This window comes from Macrotis lagotis, chromosome 5, assembly GCF_037893015.1.
Source record: "Macrotis lagotis isolate mMagLag1 chromosome 5, bilby.v1.9.chrom.fasta, whole genome shotgun sequence".
In the NCBI taxonomy this organism is placed as follows: Eukaryota; Metazoa; Chordata; class Mammalia; order Peramelemorphia; family Peramelidae; genus Macrotis; species Macrotis lagotis.
This window is the reverse complement of record NC_133662.1, coordinates 131,084,889-131,110,943: the sequence shown is the minus strand read 5'-3', so window position 1 is coordinate 131,110,943 and position 26,055 is coordinate 131,084,889. Positions and strand designations below refer to the sequence as shown.

The window sequence follows — 26,055 nt, the reverse complement described above, 5'->3', positions numbered from 1 at the left end:
CGTAGGCTGCAAATGCACATTACTTCTTTACCATGGGAAGTTTCCATTTGCAATTGTTCTAGAAACATTTTAAAATGGTGCTTCCTTCAGCATGTTAACCTCTTCATTTTCATTGGGGGGGGGGGGGAGACAGGTCAGAAAGGGGCCATTTCAGGAAATTTAACAATCCATTCACTGATCCGTTGAGATAAATCCATACTTGTTAGCACTCCAAACTAGAAATTGCCCATCACTAGGCACTTGATTAGTCAGTACTCAGAATTACAGAACAGCATAGAGAATTTTCTTGACCATTTCCAAAATTTGGGGCTGATGAAGATACCATTCACAAAACAAGTAATAAATAAATAGAGAACAATAACTCTTTAATACATCATCCTTTAGGGAGAGGTCAATTAGATTTCAAATAATATAGTCATTTGAAACTGAAGTACGATTTAGGCTTTTCTGATTGATTTTAAAACTAACACATTTGACATCCTGACTAAGAAGAATCATAAAAATTATTTGCCATTTTACTGGCAAGCTAGTAATCTACTCTGCTGACCAGCATAAAGGAAGTACACAAAGAGCAGTGTGGGAGCAAGGAGCTATTTCAGCAATAAAACTCTTTCCCTCCTACTCCTAACTCATCCTCAAAGTATTATGCGTCAAAATTATGAATGGGAATCTGATAGGAGAGGTTGTGGAGTTGAAATATATTTAAATGTCCTTTCTGAGTCAGCTTTGTAATACATTTTAATATCAATACATTGATTTTTAGAAGAGCTACACAAAGCTCTCCATATTGAAGAGGGGCAAATCCCACTTGAACCTTAAGGACACATTTGGGGAATGAAATAAGGCATTCTTTCAGATACTAAATTCACTGAACATAAAATATAGATAAATGCATTCTTTTGTTCTAACTCAAATGTGAAAGAGGTTTTCTTTCAGTCTCTTCTCAAAAACTATGCAATATTTCAGATGCCCTTTGGCACAATACTTCCCTTTCCATTTAGGTGTAGCAAGCAAGATGCTTGCTTCAGCTTTTACTCTATTGTATGTTGCAGGTTTTAGGAGTTTGTCCTTACATGGCACTGTTAAATACAAAATACTACATGATGGGTACTGTGTCACCAACTGACTTTTCCTCTAATGACAGCTGGTTATTCAGGTTTGTGGCTGGTAAACATATAGTGGTCTTAGTCAAGACCCAATGGTGCAGAAGTAAAAATGTGTTTATTGCTTGCAATTTTTTCCCCTTAATAGTCTGAACCCAGTTTGATCATTCTGGATTGCGCAACTTCTAGAGATTATTTCAAATGAACTGAAAGAGCATCATGGCCTTTAATATACTGTGAAAAAATTATTACAAAGCAGACCATGCATGATTATTAAGTAAATGTTTTAGTAGTCTATGTATGCTTTTTCAAGCTTTGCTTATTTGCAAGTATTATTTATATTTTCTCAGTATCTATTAAGCTAAAATGGAGATGCTTCTTCATGTCATTTAAAATATCTAAGTACTTCAAGAATGATGTGAGGTAGTGGGAAAGCTCTGGACTGAGGATAAGGACAGATTAATTTCAGTCCCAGTTTTTCCTTCTATTTATGCCTATAATGTTGGATAAATTCTTTCATGTCTCTAGACTTTGATTTCCTCATCTGTTGGCTCAGTTTGGACTAGTTAGGCTACAAAACTTCTACCAGTTCTAAAATTAAATTTTTTCTATAGGAAATTGATTAATATGTATTTTATATCTATATAATTATATATGTATAGACATAAGCATATTATTTTAAAATATTTTTCATTTCAAAAATATTAAGAATATCTGTCGCCTCTTACTCATATCACACACTAAGTTCTTCCTTTCCACATTCACTTCATCATTCTTCCTGATACTTCCTTTTATTTCCCAACTCTGCCCCTCGTGCTTAGTTCTCCTAATTTGCCAGACCACTGGCCACAATCTTTCCTGCCTTCAGATCCACCCCGGCCCCTTCCCAGTGATTGTAGTACTAAAGCTTCTCTACCCTTCAGTGTCAGAGCGCAAATCGACTACATCCACTGCTTCTTTGAACAGGAGTCACCAATCAGAATGTTTCAGGAAAGATGGCTTTAATCTAGCTTTCATCTATGACTTGTTATTGAGCATTCACTATTAATTATAACAGTAATCTTCACCACTCTGCCCTCCAAAACTCTAAGACAATGCCATCATCTTTGTTGCTGCATCTAAAAGATGACTTTATCTTTCCAACTGTCATGCACTTCCTCTTATAAGTGTTGTCAACTCTAATTAGAATGAAACCCACTTGAGACCAGGTATCATATGGTTTATCCATTTGTATCTCAAGCATGTAGCACAGTACTAGATACATACTAAAAATACTAATAAATGTTTTTTAATTTATACATTAAGTAAAATTATTGTATTAAGAAAACTATTTCATTTTGTTAGTCTGTTCTATTTCAGACAATGTTTAGAGATGCTGACTTATTTAAGAAGCTGGTTGATTGGAAAATGGAAAATTATGGTATATGAATGTAATGAATGTTATACTGCCATCAGAATGGACAGCTACAGAAAAAACTAGAAAAAACTTAAGATGCAAAGTACTGAAGTGAAAAGAATGAGAACAAATTATACAATAGCTACTATATTATAAAGACAACAGCAACTTAAAAACACATTAGAAATCTAATTAATGCAAATCAATTATGATTACAAAGAGCTTATAATAACACATACTATCTACCTCCTAGTAGATGACAGACTCAAAATGGAGAATAAGACACATTTTTTTTTACACAGACAATATAGAAATTTATTTTTCTTGATTAAGAACTTTTGTTACAAGGGCTTTGAAAATGTTCTTGTTATTGGCATTATCCTGTTATAGGTTTAATTTTTTTAATCAATGATGGTGTTTTGATGTTAAGGGGGGTAGAAATAAAGGTGAAAATGAGAGGAGGTAAGGAAAAGTGATAAGAAGGAAGAAAAGAAAGAAGACTAAGTTGAGGAGGTACACAAGGTATACATAAGATATCTCTGCAGTTGCAGTTGCATGTTAAATCCATTTCCTCTGTTTATGTACTCATGTGTATTTATTCATATATATATATATATACATATGAAAATGTACACTTAAAATATAAATTTTATTTTTTAAAAAAGAAGATAATTGATAAAGCCATTCATAGGAAGATAGAAATCTGAGTAAATGAACTATGAACAGTTAGAGAGGTTCAAGGAGGTATATTAAATGTGTCCCTCTATAAAGTGTGAATCATAACCATCCAGAAAGAAGGAAAGAGGAAAATATAGCTAGCAAAAGCAAATGAGGGGGAAAATGTTAAAGCAATTTCTCTGACGGACTTACAATAAATAATAATATCCACCCCAAAGACAAAGTTGATTCAATAGAAAAAAATGACTGAAACAACCTCCCTTAATAATAATAATAATAATAATAATAATAATAATAATAATAATAATAATAATAAGTTGTTTTAAAATTTAAAACATTTTATTTCTTTAAGGCAATAGGATTAAGAGTAATTTGCTCAAGGTCACACAGCTAGGCAATTATTAAGTGTCCGAAGCAACATTTGAACTCAAGACCAAAGCAATTATCTATGGTCAGATTTCTTTCTCTTCTGTTGTTTGTTCATTTCCCCCAGATTGTGACTTGATTTGAACTCTGTTTCATGGACCTCTGTTTCCAGGGTGGTTGATGCACTGCATCTGAGTATGGGCAAAGCCACAGATTCCTGTCTCAGGGTTAGCAAAGAGACTTTTACAATCTCCCCCAATCTCTTTACCATCTGAGTGCTGAGCATTCCTAAAGCAGTTACTGGGTGATTCCCTGCCAGGTGACTCCCCAGGCTTGCTCCGGGTCTCCTGGTGCTGGGTCAGTGCTTAGACCTGCACTGACCTGGACTCTGCTCTGGCTCTGGTGTGGCAGAGTTTTCGTGCTAACCTTCCAACTTGAATTTGGTGATCCCTGGGCTTAAAGGTCTGGAAATTGCCACCACTGTCAGACCCAGGCATCATGTGGTGTGTTCTTAGATGACTATAGCTGCTTTGCTCCAGCATGGTGCAGGCTGCTCTGAGGACCCTTTCTAATTTCATGTACTGGACCCTTCCCATGGATCTCCCAAGTTGACTTGGGCTGGAAAACTCAGTCTTTTTGTGGGTTTTGCCACTCTAGAATTTAGTTAGAGAGACATTATTATAGGTATCTGGAACAGTTTGGGGGAAAACTCATGGGAGTCCTTGCCTTTACTCTGCCATCTTGACTCTGCCCCTATATTACTTTCAAATAGCCTCTCCCATGTATAGTTTACTTTCTAACCAGCAAGATTCAGATGACTTGTATGTGCAAATACTTTTTGTGTTTGGCTAAGTATGCATTCTAGTTACTGTCCAATCTCCTTAAATCTGTATTCTAGGGGGCAGCTAGGTGGCACAGTGGATAGAGTACTGACCCTGGAGTCAGGAGGACCTGAGTTCAAATCCAACCTCAGCCACTTAATAATTACCTAGCTGTGTTGCCTTGGGCAAGTCACTTAACCCCAGTTCCTTGCAAAAACCTAAAAAAAAATCTGTATTCTACATAATTTGCCTCCTCTTCCTATCACCTGCTTCCTACATAAATTGTATAATCTAGTCTCTTATATTTCCAATAGTTAGTCAAAACTGGGTACAGGATTTAGACATAAAGGGCAAAACCATAGATAAATTAATAGAACAAGATATATTCTATCCATCAGATCTATGGAAAGAGGACAAATTTATGCTCAAACAAGAAATAGAGTACATTATAAACTGCAAAATGGATGTTTTTGACTATATCAAATTAAAAAGGTTTGTACTAACAAAATCAATGCTGCCAAAATTAGAAGGAAAGCTGAAAGCTAGGAAACAATTCTCACAACTAGGAGTACTGATAAAGGTCTTTCTCTAAAATATATAGAGAAATGCATCAACTTTATAAGGCTACAAGTCATTCCCCAATTTATAAATGGTCAAAGGATAGGATTAGACAGTTTTTCAAATGAAGAAATATGAAAAAATACTGCAAATCATTATTGATTAGAGAAATTCAAATTAAAACAACTATGAGGTATCACCTCACACCTATCAGATTGGTTAAGATGAAAAAAGGGAAAATGATCAATGTTGGAGAGGTTGTGGGAGAACTGGGACACTGATGCATTGTTGATGGAGTTGTGAACAGATCCCACCATTCTGGAGAGCTATGGAACTATGCCCAGAGAAAAATAAAATTGTTCATTCCCTTTAACTCAGCAATTCCAATTCTAGGTCTATACTCAGAAGAAATTATAGGAAATGGGAAAAGTCCCACATGTTCCAAAATATTCAGAGCAACTCTTTTTTGTAGTGGCAAAGGATTGGAAATTGAAGGGGTACCCATTAATTGGGGAATGGCTAAGCAAGTTATGGTACATGAATACTATGGAATATTATTGTTCTATAAGAAACCATGAATGGCAGGACTCTAGAGAAGCATGGAATGAGTTACAGGATCTGATGCTGAGCAAAGGGAGCAAAACCAAGAGAGCAATATATACATTAACAACAACTGAGATAATCAACCTTGATGGAAACAGCACCCTCTCAGCAGTTCAGAGAGCTAGGACAACTGTATTAGACTAGCTATGGACAATGTTATCCCCATCCAGAGGAAGAAAATAAAACAAAAAATTAAAAATCCTTCAGAATCTGATGAAAACTTTATAAAAAAAAATATCTCTTATGTATCTCTTTCCCTTAATCCTAATTTCTCATACTGAAAATCAACTCATCTGAAAACATATTTATCACAAATATGTATGTACAATGTTAAACTAATTGCTGCTGAGGGGAGGGAAGTGAGAAGAGAGGGTGGAAGAAAATTCTGTAACTTAAAAATATACATATACATATACATATGTTGAAAACTTTAATAACATGTATTTTTTAAAGATAAAATATCAATTTAAAAAAGAAAGTCATGAATTTCTCCTGGCTAAATCTATTGAATTTTCTAATTTGCTTTTCCCAATCTCTGTCATTTACTGTTATCACCCAGTGACAATTTTAAAATATGTACATACACATGTATACATATATGTATGTATATATATAATTAATACATATGTTTATATATATATATGAAAATTTATATTCCTTAACATATCCCTCTCTTCTTCGCATAAGCACATACATTTTAACAAAATATTTTTTTAAAATTTATTTTTTATTCTCATTTTGTACAAATGTTTTTTTACATTAATAAAGTATTCTTGTTTACAAGTAAACAAAATACCCCTCCTCCCACATGAATATAGATAGACTTGTTTGGGCAAAAAAAAGTAAAGGGGAGAGGGAAAAAAATTAAAATAAAAAAAAATAATAATAGTAATAATTGTAGGTATGGCCAGGTGGCGCAATGGATGAAGCAACAGCCCTGGAGCCATGAGCACAGGAGTCCACATCCAGCCTCGTAAACCCAACAATCACCCAGCCGTGTGACATGTAAGCCACCAGATCCTCACTGCCCTGCAAAAACCAAAAAAAAAAAAGAAAGGAAAAAAAAAGACCCAAAATAAAATAAAATAGTAATAATAGTAGGGGTGGCTGGGTGGCAGACAGAGCATTGGCCCTTGAGCCAGGAGCACCTGGGTCCAAATCTGTCCCCAGACACCCAAAGATCAACCCGCTATGTGGCCCCAGGCAGGCCATCCAGCCCTACTTGCCCTGCACCCTCCCCCAAATAATCATAACAAAAAATGTGCTTGAGTCTTTCTTCCAACACCAACAACTCTGTCATGGGTGGATCTCATTCTTTATGATAAGTCCATCACAAAAGTTATTTCCATATTTTTCCACCATTGCCATTGCTGATTGCAACTCCCTCCTTTCTTATTTCTCCACTACCATGTACTCTATTTTCTCTCTCCTTTCACTCTGACCTTGATGTAGGGTCGCTGAGTGGCACAGCAGACAGATCCCTGGTCCTGGGGCCAAGAAGCCCTGAGCCCCCATACCACCCCTTAGGCCCAGAATCCACCTGGCCCTGTGGTCCTGGGCAAGCCTTCCATTCCCAGGCCCTTGCAAGAAGTAAGAAAGAAAATGTGTTATATCTGGCCACTCTCCCCCCATGGTCCATCCTCTCCTTTATTCACATCCCCACCCCTTCCCCCTGCTCCCCCCTCCTTCTTACTCCAGATGTCTATACCCCATTGAGTATATTTGCTGTTTCCTCTCCTAGCCACCTCTGATGAGAGCAAAGTTTCCTTCATTTCCCCCTTGCCTCCCCCCTTCCATATCATTGCAATAGCTCATTGTAATAAAAAAAAATCTTATGTGAAATATCTTGGACTATTCCCCCTCTCCTTTTTCTTTCTCCCATTGCATTTCCCTTTTTTCCTATTGACTCCATTTTTACACCATGTTTTATCTTCGAATTCAGCTTTCTTCTGTGCTTCAACTATAAAAGCTCTCTCTACCTGCTCTATTAACTGAGAAGGTTCATATGAGTATTATCAGTGTCATTTTTCTATGCAGGAATACATGCAGTTCATCCTCATTAAGTCCCTCATATTTCCCCCCTCTCCTCCAATCTCCATACTTCACTTGAGTCCTGTATCTGAAGATCAAACCTTCTGTTCAGCTCTGGCCATTCCAAAAGGAACCTTTGAAATTCTCCTGGTTCATTGAAAGCCCATCTTTTTCCCTGGAAGAGGACATTCAGCCTTGCTGGGTAGTTCATTCTTGGCTGCATTCTAAGCTCTCTTGCCTTCTGGTATATTGTATTCCAAGCCCTACGAGCTTCCAATGTAGCTGCTGCTAAGTCCTGTGTGATCCTGACTGCAGCTCCACGATATTTGAACTGTGTCCTTCTGGCTGCTTGTAATATCTTCTCTTTGACTTGGGAGTTCTGGAACTTGGCTATAATATTCCTAGGGGTTGGTTTTTTGGGATCTCTTTCTCTGGGGGATCGGTGGATTCTCTCCATTTCTATTTTGCCCTCTGCTTCTAGAATATCAGGGCAATTTTCCTGTAGTAATTCTTTGAAAATGATGTCAAGGCTCTTTTCCTGATCATGACTTTCAGGTATTCCCATAATTTTTAAATTATCTTTCCTACGTCTGTTTTCCATATCAGTTGTTTTTTCAATGAGATATTTCACATTTTCTTCTAATTTTTCATTTTTATGGTTTTGAAGTATTGATTCCTGATATCTGTTAAATTCATCAATCTCCCTGAATTCTATTCTTTGTCTGAAGGATTTGTTCTCCTCAGAGAGTTTTCTTATCTCTTTTTCCATCTGGCCAATTTTGCTTTTTAAAACATTCTTCTCACTAACTTTTTGAACTGTTCTATCCATTTGACCTAAGCTGGTTTTTAGCATGCTATTTTCTTCAGCATTTTTTTGGATTTCCTTGACTAAGCTGCTGACTTCATTTTCATGTTTTTCCTGCATCTCTCTCCTTTCTTTTCCTAGTTTTTCTTCCAACTCCCTCATTTGATTTTCAAAGTCTTTTTTGAGCTCTATCATAGCCTGAGCCCAATTTCTGTTTTTCTTGGAGTCTTTAGATGCAGGAGCTTGTGCTTCCTCATCTTCAGACTGAGTGTTTTGGTCCTTCTTGGGCTCGTTTGCAAAATATTTCTCAATAGTCTTCTTTTTGTTTCTCTGCTTGCTCATTTTCCCAGCCTGGGCCTGTTTTGGGGTGTTTCTTGAGCTTTTGGGACACTTCCACAAGGGTCTCAGCGTGTAAGGCCCTGTCCTCCCTCCTGGTCTGTGAATGACCATAAGCGCCCCCCTCTGCCAAGGGGCTGATGTGGGGGGGGCTGCTGTTCTATGGGGGGGCCTAGACTGTGGTCAGGATCTGAATGTGGTCAGAGTCCCAGAGTCCTGTTTCAGGGGCAGAGGACAGAGCTAGGCAGTTTTTCTTTACTCCCTTCCCTCAGCTCAATGGGCTAATGCCCTGGGGGCTCCTGCTTACCGGCTCCACCTGCTTCTGTTTCCAGATCTGGGCTGGGGAAAGATGATGCTGCTTTCTGTGTGCCCTGAGGGCTGGGCTCCATGTGCTTACTCTGGCAGAGGTCCCCTGCTGTTCCCCCACTTTGTGCCCGGTGCTCCAAGGGGTGCAGCTCAGGAGACTCCCCCGCTGCTGTGAGCTGAGACCCCCAGTGCCCTGGGGCTACCTCTGGGAGGCTGAGGTTCTTTGGCTCTGGCCGGCCACCCCTCTGGCGGGCCGCCTCTCCAATCCCGGGGAGCAGAGCCTTTCTGCTCTTTTCCCGGTTACCTTGAGTAGGAGAACTGCTTCACTGGGTCCCTTTGTGGGTTCTGTCTCTCTAAAGTTTAGTTAGAGTCCTGAGCTGATGAGTTTTATCAGAGAGCTCCTAAGACTCGATCCCTTCTTATCGCCATCTTGGCTCCGCCCACCTTAACAAAATATTTTTAAGGGGAAAAAGTTTAATGAATTAAGATATCAAGAACATAAGACACATCCACTTTACTATATAAAGAATAGAGAAGAGATGCTATATCATTTGACTTCATTGAGATCCATTTTTATCATTATTTTACAATATTTTACAATTTACAATATTTACAAATTTTGATTACTTTGATATTTTTCCAGACCTTTTCATGGATCTGCTTACTTCATATTTCATCAATTCCCATAATTCTTCTTCTGATTCTCCATAATATCCATCTTCATTATTTCTTAAAGCAAGTAATTATTCCATTACATCCTGGTCTAATTATTCCAGCTTTCTATTTTTTTCATAATCTTCAATTTGTTTAACCATGCCTTAAATGAGGAGCACTGGCTTAGTTCACAATTCTTTGATAACCTGGACACAATTTTTAAAACATTTTTTTTGCCTTGGTTTCTGAAGTATTGTATCTACTTGGTCTTCAGCATTGCTTTCTGATGACTCCAAGGTAATTCAATGAAATAAACAAGAATGAATTTAATAAAATAATGATAGCTTGAATTTACATGAGGCTTCAAGATTTATAAAGAATTTTATATGCATTACTTAATTTGATTCTCTCAAAACTCTACATTTAGATTTAGTTTACTGATAAGTAAACTAAGGCTTAGAAAAGTTAAATTGCTTCCCCAGAATTACACAAAAAAGTAAGTATCTGGGGTGACAATTTAATCCAGGTCTTCCTGACTTTGAGTCCAATACTCTAATTAACATGGTTATGATTCTCAAAACTGCATTTTAAAATATTTACCTCTTACTTGTCTTTTTACTTCCATTACCTCAAAGGCCTAGGAACAACATATTTTTCAATGTATCTTAATAGACTATGCCCCAAATTGGGTTTATCATCTTATCTTTCAAACTGGGAATTCCTCTTAAACATCCTATTTTTTAAATGATACCGTCCTTCTTGTCACCCAGGATTGAAATAATGAAATCTTTTGACCATTTCTCTTTCTCCATGCTCCTTATACAACCAGTTAAAGTTTCATTGATATTTTCCTTTGAAATATTGTTTGTGTCTGTTTTTTCCTTTCTATTTCTATTTATTATTACCAAATCCAGATTTTTTATTTCTATTTTGTGAAAATTAATGTTATTTAAAAGAAAATAATAAAATAAAATTTCTTAGGAAATTAAGATAATTGTTAACATGTAGGTGTCTGCTGATGAATAAATTCTAGCAAAAAATCCCAATTTAGTATCTCCTTTCTTCAAACCATTTTACATGCCATTGATGGACTAATTTTACTGAAGCAACATTTTCACCTTGTCATTCCTTTGCATGATGGCTTTCTACAATTTCCCAAATCAAAAGAAAATTCTTCTCCTTTGTTTTGAAAATGGCTATGATCTAAAATTTGTTTCCTATGACTCTCTGACAGTCTGTACTCTCTCCAGTCAGGTTGCTCTCTTCACTATTCCTCAAATATGCTATACTTTTGACAACCTACAATCCTATATCAACCTTTTTTCTCTTCCCAAAATAACCTTTTCTTCTTTCCCTCTTTGTTCTCTAAGGCCCAGATTGAGTTTTCTTACTTCTGAATTTTTTACCTTCTGAATTTGTACCAATAATAATAATGATGATGATGATGTTGTTTTTATTATAATAATGATGCTGATTGATATTTGTAGTATAGATCCCTGTGCATTTAGTTCTCAATGTGACCCTGTGGGGTTGGTATTAGAGATATTGTCCCTAAAATAATACCTAAGATAACTGAGATACCTACAAGTTATAAGTGACTAAGTCAAGACCACATAGTAATTCTGAGAAGTAGATCTTGATTCTAGGTCTCTCCTTACTTCAACTCTAAAGCCAAGGTCCATATTTTTCTGTAGTTCACACACATATAAACATTGTCTCTCCCCACAGAATTGTAAACAGGGATGATAGATAGATAGATAGATAGATAGATAGATAGATAGATAGATAGATAGATAGATAGATGATAGACAGACAGACAGATGGATGATAGGTAGATAAGTAGTTGTTTTGCTTTTCTTTCAACTGTATGAGCAAATAGACATTAAAAAACATATATTGATTAATCAGAAGTTGTTGCCTACAAGTGTTAAAAAAAGTTATTTAGATTTCATTTGGAGCATTTTTTTCTTTTATTTTGTTTGTAGTCTTCTAATTGACAGAACCTGGAATTACTCTAGGAATGCTTAGCAATTTGAAACATGAAGGTTCAGTATATTGCTTTATAAATTGATGTTATGAAGATTGCTTTGATCTGAAAGTTTTTCTTTTATCAGCACAGACAATGCTTTATAAATCCTTCACAGCACCTTGCATATGGTCATACAAGTTCCTACATATATGAAATGGATAAAAAATTTGAACCAAGGGTTCTTTCATTTGAAGCAATACTTATCTTATGAGCTCTCTAAGGCTGGTGAAGAGGTATAAAGGTTTCATTATGCCTTAAGCTGAGTTGTACAACTTTGACCCACAGGAAAAAGAAATGCATATCCAAGAAGACTCTCTTAAATGTAAGTCAGAATATATTTCTAGCTTAGAAACCCTAAAGGTAAGTGGGTGTTGTTATTGTTGTTTAAGACAGAAAACAGTAAAAATCTTATCTTACAGCATGAATGTTAATGAAGTAGAAACACAGTATGATAGATGAATTGACTCCATGACACTGATAAAATTTATAGATACATGTTGATATCCCTAGACTGTGAAGAATTTTTCAGCTATTAAGAAGTTACTACTGAAGTCTAGTAAGATTTAAGGCTAAACATGAACATGGTCAGTTCAAAATAAGTCTGTGAAAATTGCAGAATCAGTAATGCTGTCATTCTTTGAATTCCCCAGGTCTATTTTATATGCACATCTCCTCTCTCAAGATAAATCTATAAACTCTTCTAGAGAAATTCCTTTCCTTCTACTTCTTTGGAATTTTCTGTGGCATAATGTTGGATATACTTTTTTTAATGAATAAAAGAATATTGTCCAACCCAGTTTTAAGTAATCATCTTGCTTAATGAAGACTGTTGTCTTAGTCCAGGTGAACAGAGCCCATATAAAGGTAAATAAAGAAATGGTTGCTTATGGGCATGTATAGAGTTATAATTATAATGAAGATATATATACACATATATTTACATGTAAATACAGTATAGAAATACTCATACACCTAAAATCAATTACTTAAACACTTCTTAAGCTTCTCCTATGTGCCAGGTACTATGCCAATGACTCTAGATACAATATGAGGCAAAAGATAGTCCATTCTCAAGTAGCTTATTTTTTGAAAAATATCTTTCCCTTAACTTTAATTTTCTGTTCTTAGTTCTCTCTTTCTGTTTGCCCTTTCCTCATTCATTGAGAAGGCAAGAAATACAACAAGAAATACCTATGGAAAGTATGAAGATATCCAAACTATATTTCCAAATAGCCACATTGTCAGAGTAAAAAAAAAAAAACAAGAAAAAAAAGGTGAAAAAAGTATACTTCAATCTGCACTCAGAATTCATCAGTTCTCCCTCTGAAGGTGGATTTTTTATAATGGTTCCTTTGGAAGTGTTATGTATTATTGTATTGATTAGATTAGCTAAGTTTAATATTGCTCCTTTTGCATATATTTTTTTCTTATACCTGTTTCTCTCATCATAAGCATCAGCTTATGAAAGTCTTCCAGATTCTTCTGAAACCATCCTCTTTGTCACTTGTCATAGTACAAAGAATTTCATCACAATTATCTACCACAGCTTGTTCAGCCATTCATTACCCAATTGATGGGCCTCCTTTCATTTTCAAATTCTTTTTCACTATTCACGTATTTTTGAACATGAAGCTCCTTGTCTTTTTCCTTTGATCTCTTTGGAATACAGACTTGGCAGTGATATTGTTAGTTGGGGTGTGAACAGTTTTATGGTCCTTTGGACATAGTCCCAAATCTCTCAGGATGTTTACAATCTAGTTGATCTATAATCTAAAAGAGATGTTGTAATGTTAGAATTCACCCAGGGTGGAAAAAAAAGCACACACACACACACACACACACACACACACACACACACACACACATATCTTGTTACCCATATTCCTGAAGCAATTATTACCCACTCTGCTGAGGACATAGATCAATCAAGGTAGCAGAGAATTGAAGAACATCTCATTTCCTTTTAAATAATTCCTGAAGGTTAGATTGTGAAATTGTGTTAAATATTATCTACAATATGGATTTTTTTTACCCTAGAATACATGAACTTGTTTTTTCTTTAATATTTTGAAAAACCCATTTCAGTATAATTGATTTCTTTTGTAATTCTACATATATTATTTTCTGCATTTTCATTCTAGATGATTTCCATAGATTTCACAGGATTGTCAGAAAACTCGATTTCACAAACTTTGTTTTTTTGTTTGTTGTTATTTGTTTTTATATTTTACTTATTTATTTTTCAAACTACATGCAAAGGTAGATTTCAACAATCATTTTTTGCAAGGTTTTGATTTTCACATTTTCTCCATCCCTTGGAGCAATCTAATATAGGTTATACATGTATAACTCTGCTTAAATAGATTCATATTAATAATGATGTGATAGAAGAATCAAATCAAAATGGAAAAAAATATTAGAGATATATAATATATGTATATATGAAAACTTTTAGAAACTTAAGATAGAAAGCTTTGGGCTGCATTCAAACTTCACTATTTCCTTTCTGAATATGGATGGTATTTTTCACCACAAGTCTTTTAGCATTGCCTTTGATTGTTATACTGCTGAAATGAACAAGTCCATCATACTTGATCATCATCAAATGTTGTGGTTAGTGTATACAATGTTCTTTTATTTCTGCTCACTTTACTCAGTATCAATTCAAGCATCAAGTCTTTCCAGGCTTCTCTGAAGTCCTAAACCTCATGATTTCTTATTAATAGTGCTCCATCACATTCATATATCCAGTTCGTTCAGGCATTCCCCAATTGGTGGTCATCCTCACAATTTCCAATTCTTTGCCACTATGAAAAGAATTACTATAAATATTGTTTACATGTGGGTTTTTGACTCTTTTTTGTAATTTTTCTTTGGGATACAGACCTAGTAGTGGTTTTGTTGGCTCAAAGGTAATTCACAGTTTTATTGTCCTTTGGGCATAATTCCAAATTGCTCTCCAAAAAGCTTGGATCAGTTCACAACTCCACCAACAATGCATCAGTATCCCAGTTTTCCTAAATCCCCTTCAGCATTGATCATTTTCCTTTTTAGTCATATGGGCCAATCTGATAGATGTGAAGTGGTACCTCAGAGTTGACTTAATTTGTATTTCTCAAATCAAAAGTGATTTAGAGGATTTTTAGGACTATAGATAGATCTAATTTCTTCATCTGGGAATAACCTGTTCATATCCTTTTACCATTTAAAAATTGGGGGATGACTAGTATTCTTACAAATTTGACTTAGTTCTCTATATGTTTTAGAAATGAATCCTTTGTCAGAAATACCAGTTGTGGAAATTGTTCCCAACTTACTGTCTTCCTTTTAATTTTGGTTACATTGCTTTTGTTTGTGCATAACCTTTTCAATTTAATGTCATTAAAATCCTCCATTTTGAATTTTATAATGTTCTTTATCTCTCCTTTGGTCATAAACTGCTCCCCTTTCCATAGATCTGACAGATAAACTATTCCTTATTCTTCTAATCAGTTTATGAGATCACCTTTTCTAAATCCTGTACCCATTTCAGCCTTATCTTGGTTTAGAGTGTGAGCTATTGGTATGTCTAGTTTCTGCCATACTATCTTCCAGTATTCCAGCAGTTTTTATTAAAGTGAGTTCTCATTTCAGAAGTTGCAATCTTTATGTTTACCTAACAGCAAATTACTATAGTCATTTACTACTGTTTCTTTTGTACCTAATCTATTCCAGTGATTCACTACTCTATTTCTTACACAATACCAAATAGATTTTATAACTAATACTTTATATACTATTAGATCTGGCATGGTTTGGCTACCTTCCTTTGCATTTTTCATTAATTCTCTTGATATTCTTGACCAAGTTTTGTTCTTCCATATGAATTTAAGTATTTTTTGGAATTTTGGTTGTTAATTTTATGGAAGTTTAATTAGTATGGTACTGAATAAGTTATTTAATTTAGTTAGAATTGTCATTTTTATTTTAGCAATTCTCATTTGTCCAATAATTTACATCTGCTTTTATTTGTGTAAAAAAGTATTTTATAATTGTTTTCATATAGTTTCTGAGTTTGACTTGGCAGGTAGACGACCAAGTATTTTATGTTGTCTTCAGTTTCTTTAAATGGAGTTGCTCTTTCTATTTTAGCTGCTGTGTTTTGTAAGTAATATATAGAAATGCTTATTTATGTGGGTTTATTTTATATCCCGCAATTTTGCTAAAGTTGATTTTTTAAAATAGTTTTTAGATGATGGTCTAGGATTCTCTAAGTAAATCATCATATTATCTGCAAGTGATAGTTTTGTTTCTTCATTGCCTATTCTAATTCCTTCAATTTCTTTTTCCCTCTCATTGTTAAAGCTAACATTTCTAATACAGTATTGAATATTAATGGTGATAATGGGAATCCTTGTTTCACCCCTGATCTTCTTTGGAATTTTCCTAGCTCATCCTCATTATATATAATGCTTATTGATGATTTTAAGATGGATACTACTTATCATTTCAATGAACACTCCATTTATTCCTATAGGGTCCTGTATCAAAAGTTTTCCAGGATCTATTGAAATGATCATATGATTTGTATTAGATTTATTATTGATATGGTCAATTATGCTGAAAGTTTTCCTAATATTGAACCAATATTGCATTCCAAGAGGCAGAGAAAAGGCAAGGACCTGTCTGAACTCTCACAAACATATTAGAGTTTAGCACTACAAGGTAGTGGAGGCCTTGGTCACACTTCTATGAGGGAAAGGAGTTCTTGTGGTTGTTTATAGACCAGAGCATACACTGCTCTTAGATTATACTATCTTAGAAGAGCTGAAAACTTAAGAGACACCCAGAACTAGCTGTAGCAAAACCCCCTAGATGTTTGGGACAATGCCCCCTACACCCCAGGAAGAGAGCCAAAATTTACAACAAAGTTCATGAAAAATGATCAAACAATAAGAATATCCTGACCAAAGAAATGCTGACAAGGAAAATCAAAGCACAAACTTAGAAAACAACAAAGGCAAAATTGCAAAAGTCTGCAAGAAAAGTGTGAATTGGCTTCAGACTAAAATAGGAACTGAAAAAAATCAAATAACAGAGAGGGGAAAACTGGGAAAAGAAATGGCAATGATGGAAGAATGTTAAAGGTTTCATGAAAAAAATAATATATTAAAAAAACAAGGCACCAAATGCTAAAAATGGTACAAAAATTCACTGAAGAGAACTCCTTAAAAGCAGATCTGAAAAAAATCCATAAAGAGGTACAAAAATTGACTGATGAAAATTACTTAAAAAGAAGAAATTACAAAATGGTAAAAGGAGGCACAAAAGTTCACAAGAGAAAATTATTCCTTGGAAATCAAAACTGGGCAACTGGAAACTAATGACTACATAAAATGACAAGAAACAATAAATCAAATAAGAAGATTAAAAAAAATATGATGGGGGGGCAGCTGGGTGGCATAGTGGATAAAGCACCGGCCTTGGAGTCAGGAGTACCTGGGTTCAAATCTGGTCTCAGACACTTAATAATTACCTAGCTGTGTGGCCTTGGGCAAGCCACTTAACCCCATTTGACTTGCAAAAACCTAAAAAAAATATGATGAAACTCATTGGAAAAACAATTTATCTGGAACATAGATCAAGGAGAGATAATTTAAAAATTACTAAACTGCCTGAAAGTCATGATTTAAAAAAAAAAGAAATTATCAAGTAAAACTGCTCTAGTATCCTAGAACCAGAGGGTGAAATAGGCATTGAAAAAACACACTAATAACTTTCTCTCTTTTTCTTTTTTCTTTTTTTTTAGGTTTTTTTTTTTTGGCAAGGCAAATGGGGTTAAGTGACTTGCCCAAGGCCACACAGCTAGGTAATTATTAAATGAGTGAGGTCAGATTTGAATTCAGGTACTCCTGACTCCAGGTCCAGTGCTCTATCCACTGTGCCACCTAGCCACCCCTACTAATAACTTTCTGAAAGAGATCCAAAAATGAAAACTTTCAAAAATATTATAACCAAATTTTAGAGTCATGAGGCCAAGGATAAAATACTGTAAGCAGCCAGGAAAAAATCCAATTCAAATATTGTAAAGCCACAGTCAGGATTCACAGGATTTAGTAACTGCTACATTAAAGGAATATGGCATTCTAGAGGTCAAAGGAGCTAGAATTATACCAGTAATGACCTCAGTGAAACAGTATAAGACTTTCAGGGAAAAAAATAGATATGCTTCATAAAAAGACCAGTGCTGAATAGAAAATTTGAAATTCAAATACAAGACTCAAGAAAAATATAAAAAGTTAGAATGGGAAAGAGAAATCATAAAGAATTCGTTAAGGTTAAAACTATTTATATTTCTACATGGGACGATGCTTCTCTTAAGGACTTTCTCATTATTAGGGTATTTAGTAGGAATATACATAGACAAAAACCATAGTTGTGAGTTGAATATGATGGGATGGTTATCTAAAAAGATAAAACAATCTAATTATCTAAAAATAAAATAATCTAAATTATAAAAGTCTTAAAAAAAGGAAATTAATGCACTAGGAGAAGGAAAAATGAAGAGGCAGAAAGGGCTAAATTATTTTACATTAAAGAAATTCAAAAACTTTTTCAATGGAGGAAAAGATAGGCATTTTGTGGGCAACATGGGAAACTTACTCTCATTGTAATTTGCTCAAAGAAGGAATAAAATATTCTCAGTTGGTTAAGAAACCTATCTTACTCTACAGAAAATTAAGAGGAGAATGAATAAGAGTGGAATGGTTCACAGAAGAGAGGACAGATTTGGGGAAACAAACCATCTTTGCAGGTGGACAGGATAAAAGGAGAGAATATAGGATAAATGGAGGTGAGGAAAGGATTGAGTGAAATGCAATTAGTAATGGTTAATTGGGAAAAAAATTTCAGCAAGCTTCTCTGATAAAGCTCTCATTTCTCAAACATAATGAGAATTAAGCCAATTTGTAAAATTAATAATTATTTTAATTATTAATAATCTAAAGTCAAATTAATTAATATATTAATGAATGGTCAAAGTTATCTATAGTTATATGAAAAAATGCTCTAAATCACCTATTGATTAGAGAAATGCAAATTAAAACAATCTAAGGTATCACTTCACACCTATCAGATTGACTAATATGACAGAAAAGGAAAATAACAGATGTTAAGGAATTTGAGAAAATTGAATCATTACTGCTTTGTTGGTGGGATTGGGCACTAATTCAACCATTTTGTAGAACAATTTGGAACTATGCCCAAAGGGCTATTAAAAAAAATAAAACATTCTCTGAGCTCAATGAGCTTACAATCTATAGGTGGAGACAACATACAAAATAAGGCAGGAAAATGTTAGGGAGGGAAGGGAGGTGAGACACCATAATGGACATGAAGTGGAGGCAACTTTTTCCATGAAGTTGAAACCAAACAGGGTAACAGATGCAAATAGAGTGATCAATGAGATTAATTTCTGCCTGGTGATGATGATGATGATGATTCTTCTTCATTCTTGAAGACATCAGGGAGGTAAGACCATGACACCATGGAGGTGATTCCATGACAAGCATGAATTGACTTTGAATGGAGGGTTGTTGTTCTCTATAAAGAAAGGCATTGGGAGGAGTTTGGAACACTTCCCTTCACTTGTCCAAGGGGAAAAAGAGATTATTGCTGGTGGAGTCAATCAAGGTTTGAGTTAGAAGTAGCCTGGTGATAAGTTTAGAAAGGATGAATTTGTCTGGGAGGGGCAACTTGTTCTAAGGAGTTGAAACTAGGCAGATACAAAGTAAATCTTTGATTCAAACAGCTGCCTATAAACCTTTAAATTGAAGAAAACTATCTCTTTGTCATCTATTCTGTGGACTAAGATTTCATGTTCCTTTGAACTTAATGGAAATCATGTAAATGGTCTGTGATATCCTGATCATCCTGGTTGTCTTCAAGAAGGTCATTAACCATCTATGCCTTACTAAAATATGATACTTAGAATTGAATCTAGAACTCCAGATGCATGTGGTCTGACTGGAACAGAACACAATATCAATATCATAGGTGTCTCTAAATGTGGGCCTTCTAAGCCAATATTAGTTTTTTTGGCTGTTTTCAGCTGAATTCAATGAAGCAGTTTGGGAAGATTTGATAAAATATATCATGCTTGTTATAAGAAAACTAAGGCTAAGAGTTATGAAGTGACTTAAACAAGGTTACAGTGGTCATAATGATAGTTGAGAACAAAACTGTCCTTTAAGATTGCCATGTCAACTCAATGACCCCAGGCCTACAACATTCCCAAGGGCAGATCAAATCAGATTAAAATGTAATTGGGAAATATTTGACAGATAAATAAAAATTTTAATAAAACAGATAAAATATTAATATGTGGTTTTTCTAAGTCAAAGTATAGCTCACAAGAATTCTTAAACGTGGTTGTTTTTTCACGGCCAACTCTTTGTGACACCATGGACCATAACTGTTCTTGGGGTTTTCTTGGTAAAATACTGGAATGGTTTGCCATTTCCTTCTCCAATTGAGCCTTTTTAGGCAATCAAAGGTTAAGTGACTTGCCCAGACACTAAGTCACCAGATGCATCAATTATGTATTGTTTAATGGTCTTTGTTTGTATTTGAATTTGAGAGGATTATCCCAAGCCACTGATTTTTCCACATCAATTTTATAGCATATCTCTACATATAAAGGATGGTAGATGAATGAATAACTATTTTACCCAATTGATCTGCTGAGCACCATATTGAATATATGAAAAAGAATCTACAGCCTGACCTGGAAGAGTTTTCATTTTCAACAATGGCTCTTCCCAACAGTGTCAGATGTATATGTGAAGATATGTATTACAAAGAGAGATGTGTTACTTTTGTAGACGATTTTTTTTAAAAAAAAGTAGATTTTACCTGATCTTGGTATATTTCAATGATCCTCTATTGTAAATACTTACCATTGTGATAACCATGAGTGGCTAATAAAAAATGAATGTAAAAGAATAATTTTATATAATTCTGGGACTAAGATCCTATCTGATTCCCAAGTAATAGTGATTGTTAGAGATATCTGCACAATCTACTTATACAATCAGTCCTTAGTGACCTTTTAATCATATATTTAATCAGATTTTAATCCTAATTCTGGGAGAATTTCTTTTGTGGACAAAACAGAGGGAAGCTGAGAAGATCTGACCTAATCTTCCAAATCAACCATACATTTCCCTTGTTCTAGATGGGTTATGAAGACTTGGGTTTAGAGACTTCGTATAGTGAAGAGGAAGTTTTAAAATAAAAGGTTTTGGATTCTCATATGGAGAAGTTCCTGTTCCTATCCCTTTACTCTCACTTTGCCCCTGTGTTTCATATAGGAAAACTTCAATTAGCTAGCATCTCCTAAGGTTTAGAATCAAAGGGAAAGTAATTCTACTACTAATAATGGACAGAAGTTTAATTGTACCTTATTTGGATGAAGATAAAGGGAGAAGAGTATAAAAAGTGTCTTATGTTGGCAAAGATACTGAGTGATACAAATTGTGCAATCTCTGAGTTACGCATTGCCTTTTGTGGTGTTTCCTTAGCCTTGACCCGTATATTATAACTCTTCCCTCCTTCATAGAAATGTTTGATTTTTGGTTTCCATGCCCTTTTTTGACCTGAGATACAACTTTCTCTCTCCAACCCAAAGTTTCAGCAATCCTATATCTAACATTTCTCCATACCATAATCTTTCCTGAAGCAAAAACCTTCCAGTCTAAGCTTTCCTAGCTCTAGAAGGGACATGGTATATTTGCATTTAAAAGAAACATTTTGGAAGTTCAATGGAGAAGGGAATTTGAATAACAAATACTTTCTTCAGTATTAGGCTAAAAAATCAAGTCTTATATTTTAAGATTAGAAGAATGAGGAAAAAATACAATTATTGTAGATGATTTAAATTTGTTTTCCATAGCTACTAATTTGATTGACTTAACTTTTTCCCCAGAAGACTTAGAGTTCATAAAGAAAACAGTATAAAAAATTCATGTAAATATCATGAATTCAATTTTATGTACATTGCATACCTCATGGTTCAAGATAATTCTCTAATATTGTCTCTAGTAACTTTTTTCAAAGTCCTTTAGTACCATATTTTAAATTCTACTCTTCCCCACAACCCTTGAATCATTGAATTCAAGGGAAGGGCTGAGGAGGGACATGTTAGATATTAATATCTCAGCTAGAATAACCAAGATTGCATATTATCATAGTTTCTTATTAAAAGTGGCATTTTCATTAAAATCCATTTATTCTCTGTGAAAAATCATGAAGGTACATTATCTATTCTGAACAAATATGTTTCAGAATGTGCCAAGAGGTAATAACACATTTTTAAGAAAAAAAAAAACCACATTAAATATGATGGTTAGGCAAATGCAAATTCCCCATTTGTGATATTGGTTGTTGTTCTTGCTGCTGTTGTTGCTATCTGAGACTATTCTAGTTGCTATCCCAGTAGCTGTTAACAAATCATATTTCTCCTAATAAGAGTTACATATGAAAGTGTAGAATTTTCTTAAAAGTACGGTATAAGTACAAAAATTAGGGTAGGTTAGTCCATGATGAGTTATATTCCTACATTCCTGTTACTAATGTAAAAACAAATTTAATAGTCTTTAGGGACCTGTCCTTTTTTCTCCTTCACCAGAGAGGATGAATTTAGAGGTGGACAGGGTGGGATAGAGGGACTATAAATCTTACCTCGTCCCCTCCACCATAAGAATCTCTTCTTTCATTGATTCCATTAGACTATGCTATCCTTGAGAAAAGGGACTCTTATGGCCTTTTTCTATTTCCCCAGTGAAAAACAGGGTAGAAACTCAATAATTGGTGATTCCTGAGTAATCGTTCAAATATTGTGAATCTACATACTAGAGTCAATAGGTTAGGCCTGGTACCAAGCAGTAATGGTAGCTCAAGAAAGTTTAAAACATAGTATGTAGAAAGGAGGTATGGAAAGGGAACTGGAGCTCTGCCACTATTTGTATAGCCTTAAGAAAGGCAACTAAAATTTCTGTTCCTCATTTTGTTAATTGGTAAAATATGAAAAAATATTACCTTCCCTACCTTCATTGCTGGATTGCTAATAAGAATAAAATCAGTTCACATATTAGGAAATCTTAGAAATGTTAAATGCAATATAAAAATGCCAAGTGTTCTTATTACTGGAAAGTTGGACTGAAATATTTGACAATGGGTGGGGCTGATAATGAAATAAACAAGAGAATGGTGGCTTGGCTAATTGGAAAATACCCTGCTGTAAGTATGCTGTTTCTATTTCATAAGAAGTTAGAACACTAAAAGAAATAAAATGCAAAAAAATTAAAAAAGAACAGTTATTCCAGAGGCATTAAGGCATGTCAAATGGTTTTTATTCAGACAGACTTGTCAAACTGCCACCAAATATCATGCCTTCCAATCATAATGGAGTTTCTCGAAGTTGTGCCAAATTGCCACTTTCTTAGTAGCCAGAAAATGTTAGCAAAGCCTCATGAATTCAATGATGAGGGCCAAGTTGTTAAAGTACTACTATTGAATTCATTGGCTTGCCACCAGCTTCTGCAATGCTACACTTGGCAACATCCCCAGAGAGAAGATGATATAAGAACTACATCTCTAAGGTGAATTCTGCCACCTGGAGATTGGAACTTGAGTTCTGTCACCCAGGTTGAAGACTGAAATGGTCTCTCAGTGACATCTTGATTTGGAATAGCTTATAAAGGAATAGATCTTTAGTTCAGAAGAGTTAGCATTAAACACTTTGGGTCTATTTGAGGAAAGCATTTTAAATTTAGTTGCATTATTTAATCCAGAGTACTTTCTAAAAAAAAGTCTCTCTTTAAATTTCTTTCTACATGGAAGGCATGTACCACCTTAGTTAATGTAGTTCACAATTTCTTATCATAACAGAATATTCAATTCACAAACTCATCCAACCAGGAGGCAGATGACTTAGAAAAGTCTTTGATGTAACAGAAACAGATGTTTGTAATCAAGGTGGAAATAAATGATCCAACTAGTTCTGATTCCTTTACCTGTGCCAATATCCCCCTATTTCATATAATGCCAGTTTATACTTCTGTGGTGAGTTTACAAATGAATCTATGATATAGATAATATGAAAATAAAGAAATGGAGACTTTTATTAGTAAAAAGAATAACTCAACCTGTAATGTTTTACTTCTGGCAGACTGCTTTCCTTAGAATAACTTTGTGAAGTAATGAATTTACTTAGTATAGCAGAGTATTTGGTGTGTAGTACTTAATAAATTCCAATTGACTGTCTGATTAATTAACCATCCCCATTTTACATATGAAGAAGCTGGAGCACTGAGCAATTACCTGACTTGCCCAGGGTCACACAGAAGGTGGCCAAGCTGAAACTTACAATTCAGTCACTCTCCCCTGTTTTGGCATCATATCCATTCTACCAGGTTTTCTCAAATAAGATATTTAATTTCTTACAAAAATGGGTAAAGATAATGAAAATACATATACGTGTGTGTATATTTATGTATACTCAAGTATAAATATATGTATATATGTATATATGCATGATATATGTAGTATGTATATTTATCACTGCTTATAGGCTAACATGCTAAAACTAATAATTAGATGCACTAGTTGCCTAATTCTTTTCAATCAATTATAGCTAATGTTCATTTATTACCTGTAGCACATCGAATAGAGTGCTGAGCCTTAAGTCAGGAAGATGCATCTTCCTGAGTTTAATTCTGGGCCTAAACACTTATTAAATATATGAACCTGAGCAAGTCACTTAATCCTGTTCTACTCAGTATCTTCTTGTAAAATGAACTGGAGAAAGAAATGGCAAACCACTCCCGTCACAGAATAATATAACCTAATATTTGTGCAATATAAATGCCATAATAATTATAAGTGAACTATTTTAAAACTTGTAAGTATGATGCTTTTAATGGTAACTAAGTGAAAAATGGCTTTGGTAATTTCAGTCTAAATGATCCAAAATTATAAACCATATAATATTATTGTCAAATTAATGAAATAAAAGTTTCTTATTAGAATTTTCTATACAATATTAATATCTTGCTGCAAAATACTTTATTGCTACACCATCTAGATTTTCTTACAAAAAACCCTAGTAATATTAGACAAAAAATCATCCCCATTTTTTAAAAAGTTATAGAAGTGCGTAATAATAATAATGATATATAAATAAATATAATAGTATGTTTCAAGTATATTGAAATGGTTAGATTTACCCCTCCACTAGACTTGGTTTATTCCTGATCTTGTAGAGTATAGTAGAGTTTATGTTAAAAATGAAAATGATGTTTCAACATTTATCAAATTGAATATATCACTAAAATGGATAAACCATAGAAGAAAGGCATTAATATTTTGAAAAATCTTCAAATTTATTTCTGTTTTTGAATAAAGCAATTTTCGAGATTTTCTTCTTTTAAGTAAAGTATGATAATGATGACAATGATGACAATGATGACAGTGAACTTAAATATTTACCTATCCAGGTCATCTCATTTACTTTTCACAACTATACTTTGAGATAGAGCTACATTAAATGTTAAAAATAATGTTTAAAATGTTAAATGTTAAAATTTTTTAAAAACCTTTCATAACCTGTATTTGGAAAAAAAAGAAAAACATCAATTAAAATTAACAATAAAAAGAGATAGAGCTACATTATAATATAGCCATATCATATGTTGTATTTTACAAATGAGAATACTAAATTTTAGAAAGATTGAATAACTTCAATATGTGAGGCAGAATTCAAACTTTATATCACCATATTATTGATTATTGCTATCATTATTATTATTATGAGCTTCCATCACCAGGCTTCTAGTCTGGTGACAACTTCATTCTCTGAGGTTTCCTACTGTATTTCTACTGAGTCCAAACATTTGCAGGGAAATATAGGGGTATGCTGCTAAAATGTTTAACTATGCACCCAGTAAACAATATACATACGTATACATACATACTTGTACACATTTATTTTAAGTTTAATCTGTTTTATTGACAATTAACAACACAATGAATCACATGCTGATTAGTGGTGAGACCTATCTTATGAAGTGTAAATACAATGAAAATTTAAAAATCAAATCTATAGCTACCATCAATCAACTCCCAGTTCAGGATTTTATTTTTTATATCATCATGATGGCTAACGTTTATGCAACACTTCACTGTGAGATCAGAAGTATGAGAAATGTTATTCTTATTTTACACATGATGAAAATGAGAATCAGAGGTTTAGGTGACTGTATAGTATTATAAGGCTAGTAAATGGTAGAACCAAGACCTAAACCCTAATCCTATGACTTGAATATATTGAT

The 26,055-nt window shown here is 34.2% G+C and overlaps 1 protein-coding gene across 1 annotated transcript in view; it reads right to left on the bottom strand.

The window, feature by feature from the left end:
* The window catches only part of NKAIN2 (sodium/potassium transporting ATPase interacting 2), a 1,359,833-nt gene that overhangs the window by 365,940 nt on the left and 967,838 nt on the right, over window positions 1–26,055 (bottom strand). The window lies entirely within an intron of this gene.